Here is a 7567-nt window from a genome sequence, read left to right on the forward strand (position 1 = left end):
AACTATGACAAATTTGAAGCTTTGTGTGATAGTCCGTCTTACACGCCCTCAAAGACGACTATGATAATATATATATATATATATATATATATATATATATATATATATATATATATATATATATATATATATATATATATATATATATATATATATATATATATATATATATATATATATATTTGAATTAATTTCGGTTGTTTATGGTTTTGAAAAATTGGCACAAAGAAAATTATCAGGACAAGTCGCGTACTAGGTTACTTTCTTTAAGACGTTTCGTCGTACTGCCAATAATTGTGCAATGCGTCGCGTACTAGGTTACTTTCTTTAAGACGTTTCGTCGTACTGCCAATAATTGTGCAATGCAGTCGAGTTTCGACGACGTCTCTAAGATAATACAGTCAGTTCTAAATTATGATTATCACTTGCATTGTAATGAATCATTTGAAGAAATACACATTTATATGGTGTTTAAAACACTCGGAATATCTAGAAGTAATTCAGTCGTAAATGGCGCGAAAAGCCACTCGAAAAAATAGAACAGAAAATGAGAAGATATATTTCGAAAGGTTCAGAAATCTGAAGTGGGTTGCAAATGAACTGATGAACTCTATTTATAGGCAAAGGATTCAACAATTTATCGGAGCAAAAATCGTGGGAAGGAGTTGAAATTTTCATGCCCATTATTGGTCGTTTTTGCTTGATCAGCAAGTCCACTCGTTCATGGAGGGCAAGACAAACTCAGTCAAAACTAGGTTAAGACTAGGTTTTGGTGGGTGACAAATCATAATTAATTAATATTAATTAATTTTCACGAAATCAATTAATAAATAATTATTCTTCCCTATTAAAATTAATTAAATTTCACCAATTCGGATTTTAAAAAATTAATTCATCTAGACCGGACCTGATCGAACATAACTGAGCCGAGCGGGGGAGGTGATGCGCGCGTGTGTGTCTAGATGGTTTGTAGGTGTGTCCTCACTCATTTACAAAATTGGATACCCCTCGAGGGGTCAACCCATTTGGTCATATATATATATATATATATATATATATATATATATATATATATATATATATATATATATATATATATATATATATATATATATATATATATATATATATATATATATAATGAATCATTTCAAATTCAGTTTCATATTAGTTATTATTTGTGTTCATTTATTGTCCATTTAATGTCAATAAAGCATTCAAATTCCCATTCTAAATTGTTATCATTCCAAGATTTTCAACCATTTTTGTTTTCTAATGATCAATTAGACACTAACATTTCCATTTAGTAGAAATGATCTTAGTTACTACTCTCTCTGTTCCTTTTTAATTGTAACTTTCTTGAAAAAAATTATTTTATTTTAATTGATACTTACAAAATTTAAGTTATTATTAACTGCACGTTTATCAAAATTATTCATAGGTAATTATTACAAAGAGAGAAAAAGTAAAATAAATATACTCCCTCCATTCTTTTTTAAGTGTCACTTTCTTAAAAAAAATATTTCTTTTTAATTGTCACTTGCAAAGTTCAATTCAGTATTAATTATATTTTTGTCAAAATTACCCATATATAATTATTACAAAGAGAAAAAAAGTAAAATGAATGTAATAAATAATTAAAGGTATTATAGATAAAAAAATTATTATTATTTAAAAAATAGTAATAATGATTAATTTTTTTGATATGTGTAGAAAATAAAAAATAAATGATACTTATAAAAAAAATAATTAATAATTAATAATATTATAAATAATAAAAAAATTATTATTTAAAAAGTCCAACACTCTCTTTCGGTGGGATTCTTGGGCTCAGAGTTTAACTATTGCATAGCTTAACCACTTCTCTCAACAATGAATGTCCAACACTCTCGACATTTCTCGTCTCACCGTCCATACTCCATTAAAAAAATTAGGAAAAGAATTATTACATTAAATAAAACTATAAATAAGTTACAGGGAAGGAGGGAGAAATTTATAATTTTTTCCATATTTTATAAAATTTATTGATAAAGTAAAAAAATTATTTTCACAAAAAAGTTTTTAAATGTTTAAACTTGTTTTTAAATTTAATTTAATTAATTAAATTGTTTAAAATTAATAGTTCAATTTATTAACTAATTGATTTCGTGAAAATTAATTAATATATATATATTTTTGAAGTGAAACAGTTAAAGAGTTAATAACATTAGTCCAGAGGAATACGAGAGTTCAAATTTCATTAGGATCATTTCTTCTGATTTTACAATGTTTTATTATTCAAATAAAAATATATATTTTACCTTCCAAAAAAAGAAAAATTAAAAATAAACATATGCACATTAAAAAATTAAAAAATAACCACTTAATTAGGCCACATCTTCAAAATTGAAGATTTATTATCTCAAAGGTGTTTAAATTCAAATTGATTTAAATAAAAATTATAAAATCAATTCAAAATAAATTGTTCATATTAGATCGAATTTTAATTTAATTTTTTAAAATTGGTCATAACCAAACTGAATCACATGTATATATTTTAATATTTATATATTTTTTATTAGTATGATATATTACATCAAATTACTATTTATTGATATTTATTTTTATTTATTTATTTTATTTATTTATTTTTTAATATTTTATGTTATTTCAATAACATTGTTTTCATACTCGTATAATGTTTATTGGCATTCTTATTTTTTTGAGATTAATTGTTATATATTGTCAGTGTAAAAAAATTTACACGGTCAATGCATCACAATCATCCGTTTGTATTACTTTTTAAATGGTTGAAATAAAAGTCAAATATTTTAAATAAATCAATGGTTGTGATTCACTGACTGTGTAAAATCTCTTTACACTGTCAGTGTATTTCAATTAAATTCTGATTTTTTTTATTATTTGATTTCTTTTTTAAAAAAAATCCTTTGTGTTTTACTTGATTACCTTGCTTTTTTTATCAATGACACTTATTTAACTTACTGTTTTTACAAGGCTTATTTATTAGCAATTGGTAAAATAGACTCTTTATTTTTCATTACTTTTTTACCGCACTGCTTATCTATACGTAATTGTTTATTTATTAATTATTTGGTTCGGTTCAAACAATTAAACTTTGACTCGAATATCATACCGGTTCGATATCCTATTTGATTTTTGTCCAAATCCTATATAAACACAAATCAATATCAATATAAATATGCATCCAAAACATCAAAACTACTCAATTTCCAAACTAGAAAACAAAGAATACATAAAAGACTAACCTACAAAACTACTCGATGTCCAACTACATACTCCATCATGTAATTTATTATCGAAAATCATAAGAGCAAAGCCCACTAAATTTCTTTCTTTTTAAAAACAGTCAAATAAATTATATTAAAATAAAAAAAATATATAAAAGTAGCACAAAGAATGCTAGTTAGTAGTTATACAGCATAAAAGCACACATAATTGATTGACTCCTTTAGCCACCAACCACGCATACCCTTATTTGATGTGTTTGGTGAAAGTCATTATAGTATTGATTAAGACTATTTTGATAGTACTATATTTTTGTTGAAGAAGAATGAAGACATTCTCTTCACTTTTTTGGCCACTTGTTTTTGGCAACACATCATGGATTTCCTACCAACCCCAAAAGTCATGATTGCTTCAGGCTGCGCAACTCTCTTACTATAAAAATTACTATCTCATCCTTTTTCTTTTTCCATCTTACTATAACACGTATCACTAATAAGCCTTAGTTTTGAATTGTCTAATTCCTACAACAGGTTTTATTATACCAAATTAATTTGAATTGTCTAATTGTTATATTAAATAAATTTAATAATACAATAGGTTTCACTATATCAAATTAAATTAATAATATTATTGGTGAACTAAATTAATTAATATATAAATATTCAATATATTAAAAAAGTTTTTTTTTGAGAAATAATATTTTATTAACCAAAAATTAATTACAACGAAGCGATTCCAAAGAGAGATTCAAGAGAACAAAGAGACTAGAAACCAAAAATAACCAACCAGTTAAGACTTCACAAGACTAACCAAAACTTTTCTAAGTTTCGATTTCATCCAACATCTATACACAATAATGTCTATGATTTTGGACCCTATCAAGCTCTTATGTAATATCTCATATTCCCTTAAATGATCAATTAGTTGTCAGTTGAGACCAATTGAGCTCTTATGTATTCTATCTTTTGTCAATTGAAACAATTAGAGCTCATATGTGCTCTAAGTGTTATCAATTGGGACGAATAGAGTAACCAGTGAACTCTGAAGAGATTAATTATTAATAAAAGAGACATGCCAATATTAATAATTACAAGAGATGACATTTTTTATAACATTAATAATTGGTCAATTGGTGCTGGAAGATAAAATATCAATTGGGATATTTTTATTACTACTTGATATTATAAATATTATATATGTATTTTGTGTGGTTAGAAAGAAAGAGAAGAAGAAAAGGATAAGAAGAAGTAGGTAAGAGAGAGTGAGAGAGATCAGAAAGGAAAAAGAAAAGAAAGAGAAGGAAAGAAGAAGAGAGAAAGAGGAAAGAAGAGCTTGGAGGAAAGGAAGAAAACCCATGGAGAATCATCATTTTCACCACCATCATCATGTCATCTTCACTCTCACCTTCACCAAACTTCATCTTCTTCTTCTACAAGGTGAGTTCTTAGACAGATTTAGCATTTGGGGGGAAATAACCTATATTTTGGGGGGTTAGGATTTGTGTGAATTTGTGATGAACTTGTTGTGTTCATACTCATCATCCATGCTATGTGTTGATATCATGTTGTTGTTGTTGAAGTTGTGATCCTTGAGTGTGTGATGATTATGTGTTTTGTTGTTGAAGTTATGGAGGTTAATCATATGATTTCATAACAATATATGTTTTAGTATGGGTTTGGAGGGTTGAAATTGGAAAAATGATTCCTTTGTATTTTTGAGAATAATTCACATTCAATCGATTGATTCATTTGATCAATCTATTGACATGAATTAATTATTTGATGAATTAAAATATGTCACTAATGGGGTTCAAACCCGTGACCTCCTTGGTATGGTACAAGCCTTACCACTAGGCCAAGGATGTTGTTATGTATACTTATGCAATGAATAAATGTTAATCTAAATCTTGATTAAGATAGACTAATGAATTAATTGAGGGCTATAACTCCGTTTTGGACACGAACGGATGCGTTAGAAAGATAACGTAAAGGGCTATTATTATTGTTCCATGTTATAAAATATTATGTGATTTATAAATGCTATGAATTATATTATGATGAAAGGTAAATATTATTGTTATGTTGAAGGTGAAATAACATGATTAAAAACCTTACAAAGATGAGTGAGGAAACCTAGGAGAATAACTTGATTAATAACTTAGAAAGATAATCTAGGTTATGGAAATGAGTATATGGTGATGCTTGGATGCAACGGTACCTAAGTGTGTATCATGGACAAGTATTCACTTGATAAGTGAATCAATATGCTTTGTATGAAACATGTGTGACTCATGTATGAGGGTGGATCATGTTATGATGCCATGAGAATTGGTATGATATCATGAGGATTGTTTGATATTTTTGGTGAGAAACATTTGTTCCAAAAGACTTATTTTGGTGACGAGCATTGCTCTGAAAGTCCTATTTGTTATTGAGACCTAATCACGTATTCGGAATTAGTTGTGATTGTGCACATACCACTTCAAGTCTATGTAAAGCGGTAAATGGGGATGTGGCACCAATGATTCGCGCCTCAATTGGGTTTGAGTCCCAACCATGACAGACATCGGGGAAAGGTGGACACCTAAGTGGGTTCGAGTCCCATATGGTGAAAGATACTCAACGTGGGTTCGAGTCCCATACGAGTGATGGCTCTTAAAAGTGGGTTCGAGCCCCATATGGTGAAAGATACTCAACATGGGTTCGAGTCCCATACGAGTGATGGTTCTTAAAAGTGGGTTCGAGTCCCATACAGGGGATGGTTCTTAAAAGTGGGTTCGAGTCCCATAGGGGAACCTGATATCCACCGTGAAAGTCGAATCATACGGACATGCGTGAACCAAGCCTTGGCCTAGACGTAGGTCCGGTCGGGGATCGATGTTGCGTGAATCTGAATAATGATTTGTTGAGTTATGTGAACTCAAGTGACATGTTTCCATACATTGCGTTTATCCCTCTGTTACTCAAGTCCTAGTTATAAGGTGCGAGTGATGCACAAATAACGGAAGGTGAATACTTGAGTGGGAATCGAGTAGGAACCCTGTAGAGTCGAGTGGACCCATAGGATAGGAGAACTCACTGAGATTATTATCTCATCCCATTATTGTTGTTATTTTTCAGGTAATCCTTGCAAGTTGAACCTAAGAGAAGCTGTCTATGGATGTTTCAAGGGATGTTGTTTATCATGATCTTCCGCTGTGGAGTTGTGTGCAATGAAGATATTGTACACAGTCCTTAGATTCTTTATTGTTTAGGCACTATTGTATAACATGTTCCATTGATGTTTTTAGTTTGGACATGTATATATATTGTTGCCATTAGGCACTTATGTTGGATCAGTACCAATTATTAACACTTGTATGATATTATTCTAGATATATATTATACGGGTTGTTACATCTTACTAACGTCATTCCCCAAAACAGGTTGCATTCATGCACTTTCATGTCTAATATATAGTTTCTGCAAAAGCACACTTCAAGATACTAGCTTCACATCCCTTGCTCTTACTCTTGTCAATTATCCAATTGATCTCATCACTCCACATACTAGGGGAATGATCAATCTTCCGCCAACCCAATATGTGGTTTCAAACCTCCTTCAACTCACTACATTGAAAGAACATGTGATTTAGAGTCTCCCTATCCCTGTAGAAACAACAATTGTCTTTAGTGAACATACCAAATCTCACTAGTATGTCCTTGGTTGCCAATCTTTCATAACATGTCATCCACAAGGTGAAAAGAGCTTTAGGTCTGGCAGCATTGGCATAGAAAATTTTCCTCCAGCTAACCTCCTGCAGAGTATTTGTCAGACCTGCATATATCTTCCTGGTTTGGAAATTGTTTGCCTGCATCAAAGTATTCCAAACTAGCAGATTATAGACAACCGGCTTGAGCTTCATAATAACCTTGAGGATCCAAGATGTATTGTTTCTCACTTCATTGTTATGATGTTCTGGTTCTTGACATAGTAGCAATGGATCCACTTGATCCACATGTTGTCAACTTTCCCATTTATGTTCCACAGCAGCTTAGCAAGGTTTGCCTTGTTCCAGTTATCCATGTCAATGATATTGAGACCATTTTTCGTCTTGGGGGAGAAAACTCTCCTCCGAGCTATGAGGGTCTTTCTAGTAACTGTCACTATTTGGCCAAAGAAAGGTTCTATAGATAGATTCAATCTTTCTAGTCACTTTTTTGGGTGAAGGCATACACTGCAGCCAGTAATTAGTTAAGGCAAAAAGCACACTTCTGATTAGTTGAGTTCTACCTGCAAAAGACAACAATATCGAACTCTGGTGGTTGGTTCTAGCTACAATT

Source organism: Lathyrus oleraceus, chromosome 6 (assembly GCF_024323335.1).
Source record: "Lathyrus oleraceus cultivar Zhongwan6 chromosome 6, CAAS_Psat_ZW6_1.0, whole genome shotgun sequence".
Classification (NCBI taxonomy): Eukaryota; Viridiplantae; Streptophyta; class Magnoliopsida; order Fabales; family Fabaceae; genus Lathyrus; species Lathyrus oleraceus.